Genomic DNA, 20713 nt, shown 5'->3' with positions numbered 1-20713 from the left:
GGCATAACATTATGACCACCTTCCTAATATTGTGTAGGACTCCCTTGTGCCTCCAAAACAGTTGTGACTCATCAGAGAATGGACGTGGGCCTTTAGGTCCTATGGGTTGAGAGGAGGGGCCTCTGTGGATCATCCCACAGATACTTGATCAGTTTGGGGTCTAGTGAATTTGGAGGCCAGGTCAACACCTTGTGTTGTTTTTCATGTTTTTTTTTAGTTGTTCCTAAACCGTTTTTGTGTGTGTGCATCCTGCTGGGGATGGCTGCTGCCATCAAGGAGTGTCATTGCTATGAGGTGGGGGTGCCGGGTCTGGTCTAGGTGGGTGCTACATGTCTAAGTAACATCCACATGAATGCCAGGTCCAAAACTTTCCCAGGAGAACATTGAACTGTCACATGATGGTCAATGTTATTTACTTCTCCTGTCAGTGGTTTTAATGTTATGCCTGATCAGTGTATTCACTCCTTACTTTAATATAATGTTTCCACAAGAATATGACGTGTTTTAGATTTCTGCACGTGTTGTCCTGCCTTACAGATACCATTTTGCTTGTCTTCGAAGTGAGGGTAAAAATCCATGAGCAACAGCAACAACGTGAACATAAAATCTAATCTTGCATTTGAGGAAGTGATGTTATCTCAACTTGGTAATGCCGCTGGAAGTGTGGATTGATTGGAAAAACATGCGCTAGTATGATGGTGTCATTCAAGTGCTGGTCAGCTGATCTGATATTCAGAACTGCTGCCAGATCAACTTGACTAAAATGTTTTGTCGTTGTTTCATCCTGGAAATTAGTTGTTCTACAGTTGTTTGTCCTAAATATTTGCATTCTTTTGTCCTGACATTTTATGTAGTTCAAGTATTTTTAAAAAAAACTTTTTGGCTTATCTTTCTCGCTGCTGATCCTCAGTAGCAGGTTTTAGAGTTGCTTCTCACACGTTGAGCAAACTCTACCATTTTTAAATACTTTTATAATGTTTAAAATGTTTTTCTTTCTGATTTTAACACGCAGACTAATGAAACAGGTTTAATAAGAGGATCTTTCTTACCTAATCTCTGCGAACATCTAACCTCTGCATATAATGTTTGAACAACAAATTAATTTGTTGCTTGTAAAAGGCTTGGAAGGAAGGTACTTTTAAATCTTGCCGTGTACGAGGCCCTATCAGCCCTGCACACCTGACCTGCTGCATAACCGAGAGACTGGAGTTTACATAAGACGTCAATCAAAAGCATGAGTGTACACAGTAATGTAGCTTGGGCAAGCGTGCACACATACACACACAGATACACACGGTGCGCTTGGTCACATACACAATCAGGCAAGTGGTGTTGAAGAAGGGGGTGGTTATTGTCCAAGAGGGAGGGGTTTGGCTCTGTGACTGACAGGCCATTAATTATCAGGGTTTGGTCAGTCATGTTGTTGACTGACGTCAGAGTGAAGGAACGCACCTTGTTCTAAATATAACTCACACCTGCCTTCAAACACACACATACACACACACACACACACATGCATGAATGTGTACACACACGTTAAAACAAAATTACAGCATTCACAAGTACGCAAGTGGGGCAAAAATGCATACGTACTCACATTCACACACTTTCAGTACAAGCATGCAGGCTAAAGCAACTCTATACTTTACAAACGTGAACTTTGACCTTCTGCAAATACCAAACCCGTCTTCCCATCAGACAGGCACAGGTCATACCGAAACTACAACGCAACAGGAAAAGATTTTTTTTTTCTTTTTTTACTGGAACCAACACGATTATTTACAAATGATATGTTAAAGTTCGTTAACAGAATATTTACATCTGGTGAATCAGACCGACTACACATATTTATTCTCAGTTTAACTCTCTAATGAACCAGTATTTCAGCTGTGTTGAAGTGATTTCTCTATCAGTATTGTGTGCAAGGTCTCACAGATAACAAAATCGTATCGATGTACAGAGAAAAATAAAATCTTTCCTGGTCCAAGTATTTCAAGGTGCTGATCTAAATTCCTCTTGGTCGGACAACATTGCTCCTTTATATTCAGTTTAAGCTGTATTCACTTGTTGAAATCCTCCAATTCATTAGAAAGATCGAAGGCATGAAACGCTCCAGCTGTACTCTTTTTTTGACTCTTTTGTGTCTGTATACACAATAAAATGTTCCTACAAACAAAAAGTGAACAACAAGGAGCAAATCAATGGTTGAATTCATGTAGAGGCCTTTATCCAATCTTATTTTTCAATTCCCCATTCACATATTCAGATATATTCTGTGTAAATGTCTTCTGGCACTATGCACCAAGTGTGCAATGTGTTAGGACAGTGTTTTGGATATACTTTACTTCATGCTGGGCACCACCAGGTAGAATCTTGCCAGTCCCTCAACCAGTCCCTGCGATTTGCACATATCCAATAATCTCTTGATATTCATTGGCAATCTCGGTGGCCGAAAAATGAAGCCGAGTGCCAAAAACTACAGTTCCTCAAATGGCCACTTGAGGCAGTCTCTGGACACTGATCAATGACCAAGAACCAAGAAGTTAAAATGTCCAAAATTGTGTTAAGGCCTAAATCTTTGTATGACATAAAAGCATTGCTACATTGAGTAATAGGTTGCCTAGCCTAGGAGTCATCTGCTCATATTAGCTCCACTCAAACTCCACCTCTTTGCCTGTTTTTAAATCAGCGGGGAGTTGGGTGGAGTCGAGAACTGCCAAGATGGCAATGACCGGAGACACCACACTGAGCTTCAAAACCACACTTCAGGACCAAACCATGGGTTTATCATAATATATATATTAATATATTAAAATCCTAGTCTCAAACTTCATGCAGAATTAGGCATAAATCAGAATATCTTGACTAATTGTGATATTTACATGCACTGGCGAACCTAATTACCGTCCAGATTCATGGCTCTGTACCATGGTATGGACACCTCTGGTTTTAGCCTTGCTTGTTGCTGGTAATTAAGTTATTGTCCAGATAAACTCCACAGTATCGCAGGAGAAGGAAGGGGACATAAACACCGTCAACATTTGGTGAACCAAGCTTTATTTGCGTCTTGACACAGAACCCTATATAGCAACCTTTTGGCTTACAATAGTACAAAAACTATATCACCGCTTTTTGGTGCAGTTCCCTTTAAGCAGATAGGAGTATTGGTTCAAGCAGATAGCTCACACACACGTCCTTTCCTGGGTGACAGCAACTTCTCGTAACACTGCACAGTCACTTGCGACACAAACAAATTACTCACAAGGCCTCCTCCCTTAAAGCGGGTAAGGCTTGGCCGTTAATACTCGGTTCTAAGGTGCCTGAGGCAAAGACCTACCTGTGATATCTTCCCAGTCCAAACTAGCTAAATAAATTATAGGGTAGATAGAAGGTGGACCCCAGGGCTGGTTGTGGCTTCATATGTTTGATGGGGCTTATGATTGTCTAAAGGTATCTGGGGCCCCTTTTGTAATTTGTAAATAGCTGAGTTTAACTGTCCTGACAATGGACCTCTGTCATATAAAATATTATTAACATTATGAATAGTGGTGTGAATGTAAACGTACTGAGTTTGCAACAGGAAGAAAACAGCATATAGCTATGTCATTGAAATGCTGCTGTTTGTTGATACTGATGGACACTATTTAAATTTTAAACCTCTTGCTTCAACTTTTGGAGAAGACATCGGTAGAAAGGCGTACCTCAACTTCCTTAAAACCCATTTAATTTAATATCTGGCCTGGTGCCCGACTGTGTATTGATAAAAAGTTGTCTTTCATGTTAGCAGTTGACGTTAGCACGATGAACAAGATAGAGACACAATGAAAACACAGCGCGGCAGCCAAACACCGCGGCTGAATGATGTAACCGTCACAAAGAGCTCAACATGCAAATGTTTGCAGCCAGATAGCAAGAAAATAAATGACTTAAGATGATAATGAATGTGACACAGAGATAGTTTATTTGTTTAAACACACATACACACTATCTCTCTCTCACAGACTCACACACTTGAGCGACACACACTTGATGAGAATAAAACAGAGATAAATGCATACCCACTACACTCAATTAATAGCATTGCTTCAAATCCATCACGTAATTACCAAACGCAAAATCACTGCCCTTTAAAGATACGGTAATGGTGACTACTAGCTTTTCTAAAAACAGATAGCGGCGTTCTCTCGATAGATGCAGGGGAACAATACCTAAATCATTTTCTTAATTATCTCCTCTGGAACTAATGTTGCAGATATGTGTGTGAATTAATTATTGGAGCTTGATATAACAGAGGGAGCAAGAAAGAGAGCAGCATTATCCACAGAATCTTTTTATTTATTTTTTTCTCATGCGGCATTCATTAAGGCGAAGGCAACTGTCAGTCACTCGAGGAGACAAAACCCTGATTTCCAGAAATCAAATTAGCGTTGAAAACACAGAGAGAGGAGGGACAGGGAAATCAACAAAAGACAGCCGAGACCTTATTGTGAGCATCGATGAGAGGCGCAGTGCAGCGGAGAATGTTTCTTTCTTCCATTTGTCTTTTTTTCCCCCTCTCTCTCTCCATACAGTGTCTTTTCTGCGTGAAACTCTTTCTGTGGTTGGGGATCAGCTTCCTTTCAGCGCGACGCTTGGCATAATGAACGCAACCTTGTGACTCTCCCTCCGTCAGACACATACATACACAAATTCAATTTAACTCACAATGTAGACGTGCTCTATACGTGCGCGTCCTCAGAGTTTCTCCATAATGCCGACGGCTTGTATGTTATCTTCAGTGTGAAGGCCACAGGATGCATTGTGTGGCTAGTCAGCTAGAGTTGGAGTGCATTGGCTGTTGCTGTGCAAGTGGAGGTGGATATGTAGACATCCATGACACAAAACTTTTCTGATGGAATCATAATAGACTGTTCATTAAGAGCATATGGTTCCAGTCCATGTCAGGTAAAACTAGAACCCACAATGGGTCTTGTTAGGACAGACCAAGCGGCAACTAAAAACCAAAGCCAGGACAGGAGTACCATAAACTGCTGTCCCTCAAATAGCCGCTTGACGCTCGGCCCTAAAAATGACTCAATCCTAGGGGTGTAACGGTACACACAAGTCACAGGACAAAAGCAACAAAAACTCACATGTATAAGACTAGCTTTTTTCATTTATTTTGAACAGACACCAATTGTCTGAAACAAACTAAAAACCACCTCCTGTTATAAAAGTAAAAGATAAAAGTAAAAAATTACACATATCGGGGTGATGTCGTCTTATGTGCGTTAGCATGTCTGATGCGTTTCTAGCGACATACCGCACCTCCGCGAAACATCGTCGGCAGACAGTCTTTGTCCGGTACACCACTCGTGTGCTATCACCGTCATACTGCACCAGGAAACCAAAGTGTTCCCACACTGGTGATTTAAATGAAACCGGCGGCTCTTCCAACTCCACACTTGCATCCATCCACACTGTCTATTGCTTTTCTTCTTCGTCTGTTTTTCCTTCTTCTGTAGGCTAATGATGTTAGCTGGAAGCTTTTAGGCTCATTACCACCACCTGGATTGAAGTGAGGACTTGACTTTTTCCTTTTATTTAATAGGCTACTCACTCGGACGTATTTGCCGTATGACTGCGTGCACTGAACCGTGACGCCCGTACCGAGACACCGCGGGACGAATACAAATACCGTTACACCCCTATTCAATCCCCATAGATGTTAAAATGCCCACTTTTACAGCAAGAATAATCACGTTTACAGCCTGGTACAAAGCACGGTTTTGGTCTCTAATGCAAACTTTTCCATTCATGAAAACTGTACGGGTTTGAATTTTTATATAACTTCAGCTCTTTGGCCATTTTTGGGTAAGTAGTTAATAGGGGTTTCGATTTAGAAACCGTTCCAATTTTGACAATATCTTAGACGTTATCAATTCTTATAAACGATGGTCTGTCTCGTAGCACGACGTCATAATGAAGACATGATGTCACATTTATGAATATTGGGAATAATGGAGAGGAAGAAGTGATCCAAATCTCTGAACAAGATGAAAGTTACGCCGGCCCGTAAGTCACAGAATGAAAGATTGGAAAGATTTTCACATCTCAGTTAACCTAAAACAATCTTGTGGCGATGTTGTGGTGAAAGTGAAACTAATCTTTGGGGAGTTTTAGTCAGACATGTACACATTAAAACTGATCTGGAATTAATAAAGGGATCGATAAATTACTGGATCAAGAAGCAGAATTGACAGTGGTAGTGATACTGATAAAATTTAAACAATTCCAATCCTTGGCCAGGAGTTGGACGAACTCAGGAGATGGTCAAGATGGCAACGAGCGTCAATTTGTATTTTATACCAAAAAGTCCTAACGTTACGATCATAACATAATTTTTACGAAAGTCCAATCAGGTTTAGGAGTTTTTCTTCAGTTTATATTCACTCTTACTCAAATACTTTCCACTGCATATAACATACAGTACAGATTACTCTGGATGAGTAAAACAGTTATATGAGATCTCAGTGAAGGCAGTCAAAGGCCTATTCTGTCTCCATGGTGAGTGGCATTATACGGAGAATTTCCAGGTACTAAGCAGTGAGGCCCTCTTCTATCTCTCTGATTCTATCCTTCACCAGTTCAGCCCTTGTCAGTTTCTGGATTCAGGGCTTTCATAGGTAAGGCTGGGATTTCTCATGTGCTAAGCCAAGAGAAGGCCGCGGCTATCACAGATAATAAGTACAGACACTGTTATCCAGCCATTCCCAACCTAGAGTCTGTCAAGCTCAATTAAACCTGGGATATCTGGACACGTGCGACTACTCTGGGCAAAGATCGCTCCTATAAGTTTTTAAGACTTCAAGCAGCTTGAAGCCCATTTTTACCTTTTCTATCATTTACTCTGAGCTAAAAGGAGGTGTGTAGGTGTGCCCAGGCTCATCGGCAGCTAAGGAGAGATCTCACACTGAAATAATATTTTAAATTGGTGACCTAGATCCTATCCACTTACATTTGACAGATGTTAGCAGACTATGTTATTTCAAATGTCAGACCTGAATAACCTACGCATGTCACGATCAGGCATAACATTATGACCACCTTCCTAATATTGTGTAGGTCTCCCTTGTGCCTCCAAAGAGTTGTGACTCATCAGAGAATGGACATGGGCCTTCTGAGGGTGTCCTGTGGTGTCTGGCAACAGAATGTTGTTAGTGGGGGCCTTTAGGTCCTATGAGTTGAGGGGAGGGGCCTCTGTGGATCATCCCACAGATACTAGATCAGTTTGGGATCTAGTGAATTTGGAGGCCAGGTCAACACCTTGTGCTGTTTTTCATGTTTTTATTTTTTTTTAATTGTTCCTAAACCATTTTTGTTTGTGTGGGATGGCTGCTGCCATCAAGGAGTGTCATTGCTATGGGGTGGGGGTACTTGGTCTGTTCTAGGTGGGTGGAACATCCACATAAATGCCAGGTCCAAAACGTTCCCAGGAGAACATTGTATGGTCACAAGATGGTCAACGTTATTTACTTCACCTGTCAGTGGTTTTAATGTTGTTGCTGATTGGTGTACTTGACCTCCCATCATCTCTAAACAATTTCTTTATTTTCCACCAGTTCTGTTATTATTCCCTTTTGTTATTTTCCCTCTCGCTCCTTCGTCTCCTTTGTCTTTCTTGATATAAAAAAGCTCAGTAGGACTTCAATTTTCACGCCGTGAAAAACATAACCAGAAAATTGTGGATGTAATGTACTGGTAGTAGGAGCTAAATTGTGTTTGTAGTACTACTAGAATAAGAATTTTTTTTTTTAGACTATATAAAGACTTTATTGTTGGCTGCGTTTCGGTGCCCCAGTCACTCCCACTATATGGATATACGCAGCGCTCTGCTGGATCTAAATAATAATATAATAGTAATAATAGATTAAGATGAGAGAGAATTAATGAAAAGGCAAGACTAAACTCAAACCTAGTTATTACTCCCTACTTTCTAAAAATAGAAACCTTTCACTTATTTTTGGAAGTGACATAATCAGCAGATTCATTTTTTACTCTTCCAGCTGGTCGATCAGTCTCTGGGAAAGATAAAAAAATATATAGAAATGAACCTACGGACATCCACTCTGACTGCGCATCTGGACCACAACGAGAACCAGTCTGGTCTCTTAGAGTTTGGAGCTTGACCGGATATTCACACGGTGCATATTGCAGTACACAAACCAATCCATCATAACATCTGTCAGTGCAGCTGTAGGGTAAACAGGATTATCAACAAGTACCCTCCCGTAGATGACCACAGAGCCGTGATAAGTCCTCGCGGCTCCCCGGTACCTCGCTCGGTCAGCGCGCTCTACGCACAAACGCACACACACATCCATCGGTTCGTCATCGATCACGCGGCTCTGCCAGAGTTCAAACTCGGTCAGCCAGCTAGGTGATAAGGCCTGACATTATAGGGTGGACCTCTCTTTGCTCAATTTGTGTGATCTCTCTGATCTTCTTATCAACATGCCAATGACAGTTCAAATTAACGCCTTCACACTTGCGCATTGTGATCAGCCCGCACATACGCACACACACAAACGCAGATAGTAGTCATTTCTAATCAAAGGAAAATTAATTACCCAACCGGACAAATAATGCGGCCCTCATCTTTGTCTGTTTGCTTTTTAACTTCTCTTTCACTATCGAGTCTGGCTGTGGGTGCGGAGGCTAAGAACAACCAGTGAGTGCAGGGGGGAGGGAGAACTTAAGACTTAAAAACACCAAAATGAGGCTTGTCTATAAACATATAGATATTCACTATTATTAGAGCATAAAGCCGCATCCCACTGTGAGGTGGCAAGCAGGATTAAACAGCAGAGAGGAGAAGGAGAGAAATGGAGAAACAATTGAGAGATAAGGACGGGTTCATAAATGTGTTGGGTTAGCGGGCATTAAATGAAGACATGGAGCCATATTTCCATATGAACACAGGTAGAAACACGTGTGCACTACTCACAGTTTGTGCGCGGCATGCTCATAAAGTATGAACACGCTCCACCTTTGGCACACACGTAGTCACCCACTTACCCACTAACTCGCTCCACCTTACAAACACACTCGCACACACACACACACACACACACACATCCTCCACCCTCGACGCACACCTTCCACCCCACCCCTTCATTAATACTTTCCCCTCCAAAGCGAAGAAGAAAGCCCTCCAATTATAAGCGACTCCTCAGCAGACGGGCTCAGCGCTGCATTTATTAGGAGCTCATTTGGCTAAGCAGGGCTAAACACAGCGCATCGTGGAGAGGCAGGCGTGGGGGGGGGGGGCACGAGAGGAAGTGGAAGATGCATCCACTCTGTGTGTGTGTGTGTGTGTGTGTGTGTGTGTGTGTGTGTGTATGTGAGACATTAAAGGGAACATCCCCGTATTCTGTCCTAATCCAAACTGATTTGAGATGGCATAGGGGGGTTTGAGAAGCAGCGCTGGATTATTTGTTTATGATGGGAGGGGGGTTTGGAACGCCTTTGCTTTGCTTCCCCAGATTTACCGTCTTATAGCGTCTCGCGGCACTTAATCGCCTCTCTTCCCCCAAACACAACCCATTTACAGTTCAAAGCGGCAGAGCCTATATCTATTGCCGGCTATATTACGATTAGTATTAATATCATCGCCATATTCAAGGCTGAGAAGTCTCAGAGGGGAAACGAGGGAGGGGGGGGGGGTGATCACGACAACACTGTTGCTGCCCGAGTGTGGCGTCTCGTTCTTTGAAAGCGTGACCTTACTGAGGCACTTCTCACTTTAATCATAACTGCAGCTTTGCCTGGTTTGGAGGGTTAGAGGTGTTACTCAGCAGTTTTTTTTTCTCCGCATGCTTAAAATTAGACAAAGTCTGTTTCTTCTCAGCTTTTCGGTCTTGGGCACCTTAAAGCTGCAGAAGTGCGTCAAATGACTTGAATAGCAGGTGCCTGACACTGTAACCTTGCCAGCATAACAGTAATAATAAAAAAATCTTAACTTTCCTGACTCCAACAGCGGTTGTTCCCTCTGCGTAAATATCTAACAGTTTATTAGTGTTGTTAACATCTCACAGTCACAGAGTCTGAGGACTTTTAAGGCGTCGAGAGTCTTTGATTACTGGTGTTGAGTGCATGACTAAACAAACCTTTGCCATCAGATGCTCAATCTAAACTGATTATCCTGAGTCATCAGTGTGACTGACAGACTGAGTTGCTTTTATATAAGAACTTCTTATTTTTTTAGTGGTGAACGGGACGGGTTCAATTTAGTCGTAACATACAGGGTTACAGCCGTGCTGAGTGTAAAACGTTGTTAGTGGGGGGCCTTTTGGTCCTGTGGGTTGAGGGGAGGGGCCTCTGTGGATCATCCCAAAGATACTTGATCAGTTTAGGATCTAGTGAATTTGGAGGCCAGGTCAACACCTTGTGCTGTTTTTCCATGTTTTTTTTTTTAGTTGTTCCTAAACCATTTTTGTGTGTGTGTGCCTGCATCCTGCTAGGGATCAAGGAGTGTCATTGCTATGGGGCGGGGGTGCCTGGTCTTGTCTAGGTGGGTGCTACATGTCTAAGTAATATCCACACGAATACCAGGTCCAAACATTTCCCAGCACAACACTGAATTGTCACAAGATGGTCAATGTCAAGATAACTCCTGTCAGTGGTTTTAATGTTGTGGCTGATCGGTGTATATCGTCGCTAAGCGGTTAATCAAAATAATCCTGGTTTCTTATTGAACTTAATGAAATAATTCCGGTTACTGAATTAAACTGAGCTAAATACCTAAAGAACCAGATCAAACAGAAGAGAAAGAAAAGAAAAGACCAGAGAATTAAAAAATAATAAATGCAGTACACACAGAGCACAATACAAACATGACAATGGAATGATATTTATGGTTGATGTGTGACACATTCAAGGCCATCCGTCCAAACCTCAAATTAAATCTGGGGGTCTGTTCCCGTAACAAACCTGCTGATCAAAAGAAACCACAATAGCTTGAGGTAAAACAAACCACAACAGGTTGCCCACAAGTGAAAGTTGATGCAAATTAGAAATAATGCAATAATTCCAAATACTTAATTAAACCAAACTGAAAAGACCTAAGGAATCAGATGAAACAAAAGACCAGGAATTAAAAAAATAATAAATGCAGCACAATACAAACATGCACGATGGAATGATATTTATGGTTGATGTGTGAGGCGTTCAAGGCCAATCCGTCCGAACTGAACACGGCAAAAAGTAGCAGTGTGATTGTTGTGCTTACTGATGTGTATTTTCCTGTTGTTGTGCCACGTGCAGTCACAGCTGGGATCATGTCACGCGAAATCCAGGATGAATAACACCTCTGTGATTTGGAATCACGACAAATGGAGGCGCAGATTTATATTTTGTAAAACGCTACCTCTCCCAACAACAGCGTGAGATCAACGCTGCAGCCGCTCGTACGGGGTGAACTGAAACATAAAAGGATGTCAGGTTCTATTCTTGAACTTGGGACATACATTTTCACATTGTTTCTGAAGCTTTTAAACACCCTGCGGTTAGTTAACAAGAATCATTTAGCAGATTAAAGAGGGATTCTAAAGGTATAACCAAATATATTTGAATGTGTTTTTATGTGCCCGTTCATTTAAAAATAAACCTTGTAAATGATTCCTCCATTGCCATCGTCAGAATAGGCCGCTTGCATCCAGATCAGTTTAAACAAGAGGAAGAGGAACCATGAGGAAGAGGAGAGGGGGAAAAAAGAGAGAGAGGAAAACAGCAGACACACGTAGAGACAGATAGTAGTGATAGACAAATTAATGAAAACACAGATTCATAAAAAAGTGAAAGATTTCCAGTTAGAGCTGGCAGATTTAAAAAAAAAAAAAAAAAAAAAAAAGAGAAGCGAGCATAATAATTGCCCTCCCTCTGTGGCACTCCGGTTTTTAAAGTGTGTTTTTACGTCTCTGCGTCGTCGTGCTGCACAGCGGGCGTCCCTGGCGCCATGCCAATCTCCATCTCTCCTCACCAGTCCCAATAACCACCCAGCTATCTGCACCTGCTCCAATTATTATCCTATTAGCAACAAATACCGCACAATTACCGCTAGAAACCCTCACACCCAGGCCGCCACGGGCTGTAAAAACCCAGCGAGAGAGAAATTAGCAGGGAGCAGCAACAGCAACGATCAGACAGCAATTAATCAGCAGAGACACATCTCTCGGTGTGGAGAATATAGATAGAACCCCAACACCTTTAGCTCTGATGGAGAGGGCTGATGAACGGAGGGGAAGGAGGGAGGATACAGATGTTCCACAGAGGAGCAGAGAATTGTTTTTTCCAGTGCTCGTTTCTGTCACACAGGTGGATAAAAGTCTAACCTCACCTCACTAAAAAAACCCCTCAAATTAAATCTGGGGGTCTGTTACTGCATCACATCTAAACTTGTGAATGCACAGAGTCAAACCTGCTGATCAAAGGAAACCACAATAGCTTGGGGTGAAACAAACCACAACACGTTGCTCACACCTGAGAGTTGACGCAAATTGCCGGCTAAATTGCGCTTTTCTTCTTTTTTTTTATTTTTGATGTGCGCTTTGGACGTATTTGTTTTCCGTGTCCTGTCATGTCTTTCCATCGCCGCCCCCGTGACATCCTGGCGCGCGAAAGATTGAAGGCACGGCGCCAGAATAAAACCTCCACCTGACATCGACGTCCTAGCCATCCCCCGGCCGTCCCTGCCGCCTCCTGATAGGCCGATGTGTCCAGCTGATACAAAAGCAAAACTTGAGTTTAAAAAAAAATAAATAAATAAATAAAAAAAGGCTTCCAGCACACCAAAATATACCTGCTACACACACACACACACACACACACACACACACACACACACACTCCCACACACACAAATGAAACCCCCTTGTATTCATATTCAAATGAAAAATCTTATCTTTCAAATTGTGGCTCTTCCCTTCAGTTGCTTTTAATGCATGTCGAAGAGATTGAAAAGTAGGTGAGCAGAGGGAGGAAGGGGGAGAGAGAGAGAGAAATGGAAAGAGGCAGAGAGAGAGAGGGGGGGGGGGGAGAGAGATGCTGAAAGGAGGAATTTGGGTGAGTCCAAGGCATCATCAAACCCTCTCCCCAACAATTTATCATCTGAAAATTTGACAAACAGGCAGACAGACAGACTGACGGACGGACAAATTTCTTTTGCAGGGCCCGTTAGCCACGCCCGTGATGGCTGTCAAAACAGAGTCTGTGTGTGTGTGTGTGTGTGAGAGAGAGAGAGATATAAAGAGAACATTGAGAACCAAAAAGAGAGAGAGAAAGAGAGAGATAAGGGGGGAGATGTGTGTTTCTATCGGTCCCTGTCTCTCTTTAATGAAACAGTGGTGTGCCTTTGGAGACAGTTAAAGCTGACAGAAGCACTCAAGTTCTGGCTAAGAGGTCTCTCTCTCACACACACACACACACACACATGCGCACACACACATCATTTTTGGGGAATGTCATGCAGCATACATGTAATGTGTCCTTTGGTCTTTGAGATACACTGGCTTCTTTGACATCTCCCTCTCTTCTTCCTCTCTTTCCATCCGACCGTGTGTGTGTATATATATGTGTGTGTGTGTGTGTGTGTGTGTGTGTGTGTGTGTGTGGGGCCCGAGGCTACACCAGCCAGCCGTTCTCCAGACTAATTCACACAAGACAAAGGTCAACCAGAATTCCTCCAAGGTCTCTCTCTCTGTCTTTCTGTCTCTTGGCCCGTTTCTCAGTCGCAGCCCCTCGTAGGTCTGACTCTCTCTCTCTCTCTTTCCATCAGTCTTCACTCTCGGCTTCTGCCCGTAGAGAAGGTGTTGGTAAAAATAGAGCGAGAACACCTGCCTCAGCCTCTACATATGAGCTCCACGTTTAGTGTTGCACTGGCAAGTTTGCAGTGTTTGTAAAGATGGAAGGATCCCAGAGGAAAGCACTGATTTATTTCTTTTGTGACTGTGGAAACGGGGTTCGGTTATCCTATATATATATATATATTCTAAATGCCTTTTGTAGAGCATGTAGTACTACAGAATTGGTCGACATGTTCCCAATTTAGTGCATATTGGTGCTACAGTCTGACTTGTTGCACCTGCTCTGATGGTCTGCCAGTTGTTTTGTACATTTTACTGTAATAATAATTCTGAAAGGAGTTGTTATAATAAACCATAAGGAACACTGGAATCTAAAATCACTGAAATTGTAATTGGGTATTGATCCAAACATGGATGACCTTCTGTTTTTGTAGTTTTGTAGTGATCAGTGTTCAAAACCAGCATGAAATCTGGGATTTAATCTCTCTTTGGCAAAACATTAAAATGTATACATAGGAATATGGAGACTACCACAGTCGGAAGCCTACTTCTCTAAACTTTACACAGTAGAAACGGCAGGAAACCAGAGAAGGACAACTTCTCTCTTTGACCACACGAGACATATGTGTCCTTTAATTCCAATTAAATTTAAATTCCAATTCTAATTTTCAACAGCAACATTTAAACACACCACATCTCACCAACACGGACAGGCATAACAAATAACAGTGTGTAAAACATGCACCAAACCAGACAGTATGCTCAATTATGTCGTCAAAATAAGAAGAATTTGTCATTTATGTTTCACTGTGAGCAAAGTCTACTATTTACACGTTTGTGAATATGCTATACGATCAAGGTCCTTTAGAAGGTCATTGGGTTCGGTTTGTATTAACTTATCCAGTCATAGTTTCTAATAAAATATGCAATTACCTTTTTTTTAAAGATAGATTTCATTTAGTTTTTAGCCTGAATGGGCTGTGACTAATATAAAAAAGCACTATATGTATATTAACATTGCACAGGCAAGAAATATTTTAACCGTCAGCATGTGTATGTCGTTGGAAGAAGTCATAAATCAGCTGATCCCTTAAAAGACTTAGAAGTGTCACAGTCTGTCCTCTTCTGTTCTACATTTGATTGGTGCAAAATACGTACATTTATATTTAGATTTGATTAGATAGATACTTTATTTATCCCGTGGGAAATTCTGTGTCATGATATTAGCCAATATTATGAGTTAAATTTCTATTTAGAGTTGAGATGTGTTGGTGAAAGCGTGCAAAGAGCCCCCAATTACCAACTTTCCCCGTCTATAACAAACAGCTTGGGTCAATCCAACACTGTAAAATGTTCATATTTGCGTTATCAAATGCTCCTACAGTCCTATAATTTACACAAAGACATTCATGCATATAAACCCTTGCCATGTATGCTACATTACCAACCATATTTACGTGTCCTACGGTATTGCAAGGAAAGTTGAATCTTGATTTCAACTCTCCTGCATTAAAGCAAGAGCATGTAACACACACAAAAAAATATTGACAGCACATCTTCTTTACGTCCATTTTACTTTTTATGCTCCAGTGAATTATATTTAGTTTCTTACCCCTATGTTATCTGGCATCTCCTGTGTTTTTCTTCCTTGTTTTTCCCTTTCCATTTCATCTTTTCCTCCCTTCTTCTTGTTTTTCTTCTTCTCTTATCCTATTGTCCTTTCGTTTCCCCTTTGGCCTTGTAGTTTTTAATTTACTCTCCTTTTTTCCTCTTCCCTCGGTCCCCCAACAAGACAAACACAACCCTTTCCATTGTCTCAGATGCAAATTTGTACCAGAATCAGAATAAAATAAACGTCTCCCCTTATACAATGTTACCGCGTTCATAAGTGACTCATTCACACACAATAGAAGAAATGTTTCATTTTATTGAGACACAATGGCTCTTTGGCAGCTTTTGTCCCCTTCCAGCTCCCCACCCTATTCCCCTCTCTCGAAAAAAAAAAACAAAAAAGACACACTAAGATAAAGTACATCCCAAAATTTTCAAGAACTCTCATTATTACTAATCGTCATGCGGAGGCGACCCCTTACATGTGCATCTTGGGAAATGAGGGAGGTGTCACGAGGAGCAACGCTGTCTTGTTCTCTGAGTGAGTGGATAAGTGCTACATGTCAGCGTCATGTTTAAAGACGCGCCGCATGATATCTTTGTCATCAGGGCCGACAGAAATCACGGTTGGAGACGAGCGGCGGGCCCGCTTGTCACAACAAACCCCTGCAAGAGGGGCGCACGGCGCGATGGAAAGCTGTAATTTAGAATCAAATGAATTATCTATGACTTCAGTAAGTTTGTCAGAGAGACGAAGACGTGACGGCTCGGGACAGAAAATGTTAATGTTGTGTAGTAAATTACTGCAGCTCCCGAAAATTATTTCAGCTGTTGGGGAAATGTAACAAGATGGAACGAAGGGGCCTAATTGAATTTGTAAAGTACATGCGGAGATAATAAGCTGGGAAGCGGATGATGTGTTGGCTGCAGCCAGCGTTTATGAAAATGACAATGCAGAAAAATGCACAAAAGACCCTGTCAGATCGAGAAGAGTTAGTATCATGGAGAATTTATGAGGCACCGCTTCTCACCGGCGCAAACTCTTCGGACTGGTCGGGACAATTGATGTGTTTACATGGACGCTAGTATCCCGCTAATAATCTGAATAAAAAGGCCTCAACCAGAACAGACAAGCCTGATCAGAAGGAATCTGAGGAATCTGATTGAGAGCGTTGGGGCAAACCTTTTCTAATCAGTTCAATAGGAAACCATGTCAAAACTTGAGCTGATGCTTTTTTTCTTGTTGGAATAAATCCATTCTTTCTGTTCATGTTTGCCCCACATGGAGTAAACATTAAGTTTCCAGGATGGACAAAAACATGCAGTCAAAACAATCAGTTGTTTAAACGTGTGTTTGAAAAGGTAAATGGAGACTGAATAGATGTGGGTGGCAACGTTGAAATCGTGGCTCCGTCTTTGTTGTCTTCTATTAAATGAATTCCACGTTTAAAGTTGGGGAAAAAACTTCTTCTTCTTCTGTTATATTTCCAATAGAAGTGTAGAACATAGTGTAGACACACAGAAGACAGGGGTGGTGTAAAAGTTACAGAAGTAACATATATGTAATGTAAGACAATGTAAGAAAGTGAATTCCTAATGCAGCGTTTTACAGAAACATTTAAAATCAATGATCTGTCTGGCAGCGCGTTCCATGTTTTGCATTGTATTATCCCAGACTGTGTCATTAGGTCAAATTCTTATGAAAAACTTCACAAAGAGTATTGACTTTCAGAGTTGTATGCGTGGAGGAGAAATCAGACGGCTTAGCCATAAAATGATTCTAATTCCCTTGAACTGTGGACACAAAAACGCGAAGGCCGGAGCTCTTTCAGTGCCCAGTGAGCATAGTCATTCTTCAAAGCAGTCACGGCAGAGATTTTATTTGTAAAACTTCTGGAATTGCTCCTGAACAGAGGCGCAGCAGGAAAGGCAGGCGACCCCAGGCTGGTAGGGGTCCTAAGTTTTCAGTGAGAGTAGGGTGAGCTGGCTAAGGGCCTCAGTTCAAAATGAAAAGAAGTCATTTCTTTAGGAATGAAAAACAAAAAGAAAAAGAAAGAGGATCAAACAGCAGGACGGTGGTAGTGAAGCTACAGACGATGAACAATAATGCTGCTACCCTCAACTATTGTGGAGAGACATTTGTTTTCAGGTCTGTTGTCCGTGACCAAGGTTAGTGTGTGCGCTGCCGGTGTGAGTCAACACACTGCACAGTCAGCATACCCGATCAGGCATAACATTATGACCACCTTCCAATATTGTGTAGGCCTCCCTTGTGCCTCCAAAACAGTTGTGACTCATGAGAGAATGGACATGGGCCTTCTGAGGGTGTCCTGTGGTGTCTGGCAACAGAATGTTGTTAGCGGGGGCCTTTGGGTCCTATGGGTTGAGGGGAGGGGCCTCTGTAGATCACATTTGTTCCAAGGTCAACACCTTGTGCTTTTCTTCATGTTTTTTTTAGTTGTTCCTAAACCGTTTTGTGTGGGTCTGTGTCAGGCTGCATCCTGCTGGGGATGGCTGCTGCCATCAAGGAGTGTCATTGCTATGGGATGGGGGTGCCTGGTCTGGTCTAGGTGGGTGTTACATGTCTAAGAACAAGAAAGTGAAAAATAAGCAAATTTTGACAGTCCTTTTTTTTGTAATCTAAACCGTCAACTTCATTTTTTTGTGTGTGTTTTTGTTTTGTGTCCAAATAGTCTCTAGAATCTGCTCCTGAATAAAATGGAATATGTGAGGATATCATTTATCTTACGACAAAATGACCACGTTTGAGGTATAATTTTGTAAATATCTACTTACAAAAAATAATAGAAGCTTTTGCACATAACTGAACAGGAGTTCAATTTGCCTCAAAGTGAATATTAAACGGAGAGAATCACTAGTCACACATACACAGGTGCGCACACACAGACGCGCACACACACATATTCAGACTATAGTGTTTTGGATAAAGCCCTGGAATAGGAGCCCTGTTGTTCCTGCTATAAGAGTCATCTCAGGTGGAAAATAGAATAAAAATAAAAACTTGTTCCCAATTCGGGGAGAAGCTCAAGCTCGAGTGAAGATTGTCTGAGAGAGAGCGGGATGGAGAGGGTGGGACGGGGAGATGAAGAGAAGGAGAGGGATAGAAGGACAAAGAGAACGTAAGAGAAGCAGAGCAAGAGAGATTTGGAGGAGGTTTTAATTGTTTTCCCATGATGCTTTGAGGAGGGTTCGGGGCTCAAAGCGTCGGAGCAGAAAGCTGTTGGAGTGCCTATCGTCCTGGCAACCAAGCCTGACCCTTTAGTGCACACCAACATGTACACACACACACACACACACACACACACACACACGTGGTGGTTCATTTAGAGTCTGACATCAGCAGGGAGGAATGCAAAGGGGAGGCAGGAGGTGGGGGAGACGGGGTTTGATTGGGATCAGGAGGCATTAAGTTGGGGGGGGGGTGAAGATGATGAGGAGGAGGAAGGAGTCGGGACAAGAGGGGGGGAAGATGAAGAAGTGGAGGCAACAATGGCTCGCGGGAGTTTGACAGAAGTTGACAGCTGAAAGAATCCGTGCGAGAACATGAGTGAAACTTGACTTTAAGTGTAACTTTATTCAGTCAGTAATCAAAACCACGCTGGTGCGTAACATCATTGTCACGTTGAGCTCAGAATAGTGGAAATCAGAGTAGTAGGAAGTGAATTAAACTGTCACTTTGTCATTTGAAAGAGTACAGTAGTGCAGCGTGGGAAGAGGATGACTAATTCTGCAGAAAAAAAAAATGACAACTCAACTTCAGTCTTTAAGAGGTGATGATACAACAAAGATCCCAACTTACTTTTTGATTGCTAATAACTGTTATCAGAGAAGTAATCATTTTCAGTGTTTCTACCGGGGCAGCATATTATTCTGAGCCAACACTAAATATATCATTGTGATTGTAAATTAATAAATAATCAGAGAAACATATTATATGGAGAAATAGTGTGTGGAAAACCTTGGTTAGGTAGTCTGCGTTAGGCTGCCGATTCCAAGTCAGGCCTTTATCATGAGTGACTGACTTTACACTTGATCACTTGATCTTGCACGGCATCTCAGAAGACTTTCTCTGATTGTACACTGTATAGGTTTAAAGACAACATTTGTATGAGTATTTGTGTGTCTACATACTTTTGGCCATGTAGTCAGACATTAATAACACACTGTCAAAATTAGCTGGGTAGCCAAGTCTCAATTTGGGGCATAGGTGTGTGATGTGCTACTATAACTACTTGAAGGTGCAGGCCAACTTTTATTTTGAAAGAAAATCAGAGAGGGACCATCTACACTTATTTGTATATTACTATGTATCTGCTGTTCCCAGTTGTGAAGATGTAGGTGTTTTAAAACTTAAAGTTTACAGTGGATTTCCATTTACCATATTTTACATCTCTAGCTCTTTCACTCAATGGTGAGAACACTTCTTGGTGGATGTTTGCGGTGGAATATGGAGGTTAAAGGGGGAGAAATGTTTTACAGCAACTGTTTTCCCCATTTTAAGAGTCTTTGCAGAGTTTTCTGTTATAATATAAAGTTACAGCACAGCAGTTAACATGACGTCCAAAATGCACAACTGCAACCAAAAACTCTTAATCTCAGGATCAGCTCTTGTACTAAGAACACATTGTACTGCAGTAGGAGTTGCCATTCTTTCTTCAAAGTGTGTTTTATATGTATTCTTGGCATCAGTGATGCATTAGAATTAAAACAGTGTGTGCATCAGTAGGCTTTATTTTCCAAGTAATTAAGCGTGCAAAATTATTCCAAAACCTTATACACAGCTATTGCTAAATAAATAGTTAGATAGCTTAGATACAGGAATACATTTTGGTCATGGGTTCACATCACAACATACTGGCAGGAAAACGCTGAGGAAAAATTAATGGCGCCAGCGCTGATTTCAGGCCGTCAGAGTTTACTGCGCACTTTAAACAGATAGAAACTGACCAGTACAAGGCAAAACTCAACAGATTATATATCACGGACCCATATCATGCCCCAGGTGTGCTTTTTTTGAGCACAATGTTCCGTGCCGGCTGTTTTCAATTTATGTTTGAAAGCGGGACTCTTAAGATTAATCCTGTGCTCTCTTGCTTCCTTTATACACAGAAACAGAAATGCAGAATGCACACTTGAAGTAATGACCTACATTGAAAAAAATTTCTGAGGAGGTTAGTGACAGTAACTACAATAACAAGTAACTGTTTAATCCCAAAATTTCTTTCTCATTGTGAGTAGTT

The sequence above is a fragment of the Chelon labrosus genome, assembly GCF_963514085.1.
Source record: "Chelon labrosus genome assembly, chromosome: 7".
Lineage (NCBI taxonomy): Eukaryota > Metazoa > Chordata > Actinopteri > Mugiliformes > Mugilidae > Chelon > Chelon labrosus.
Note: the sequence above shows the minus strand (reverse complement) of the source record.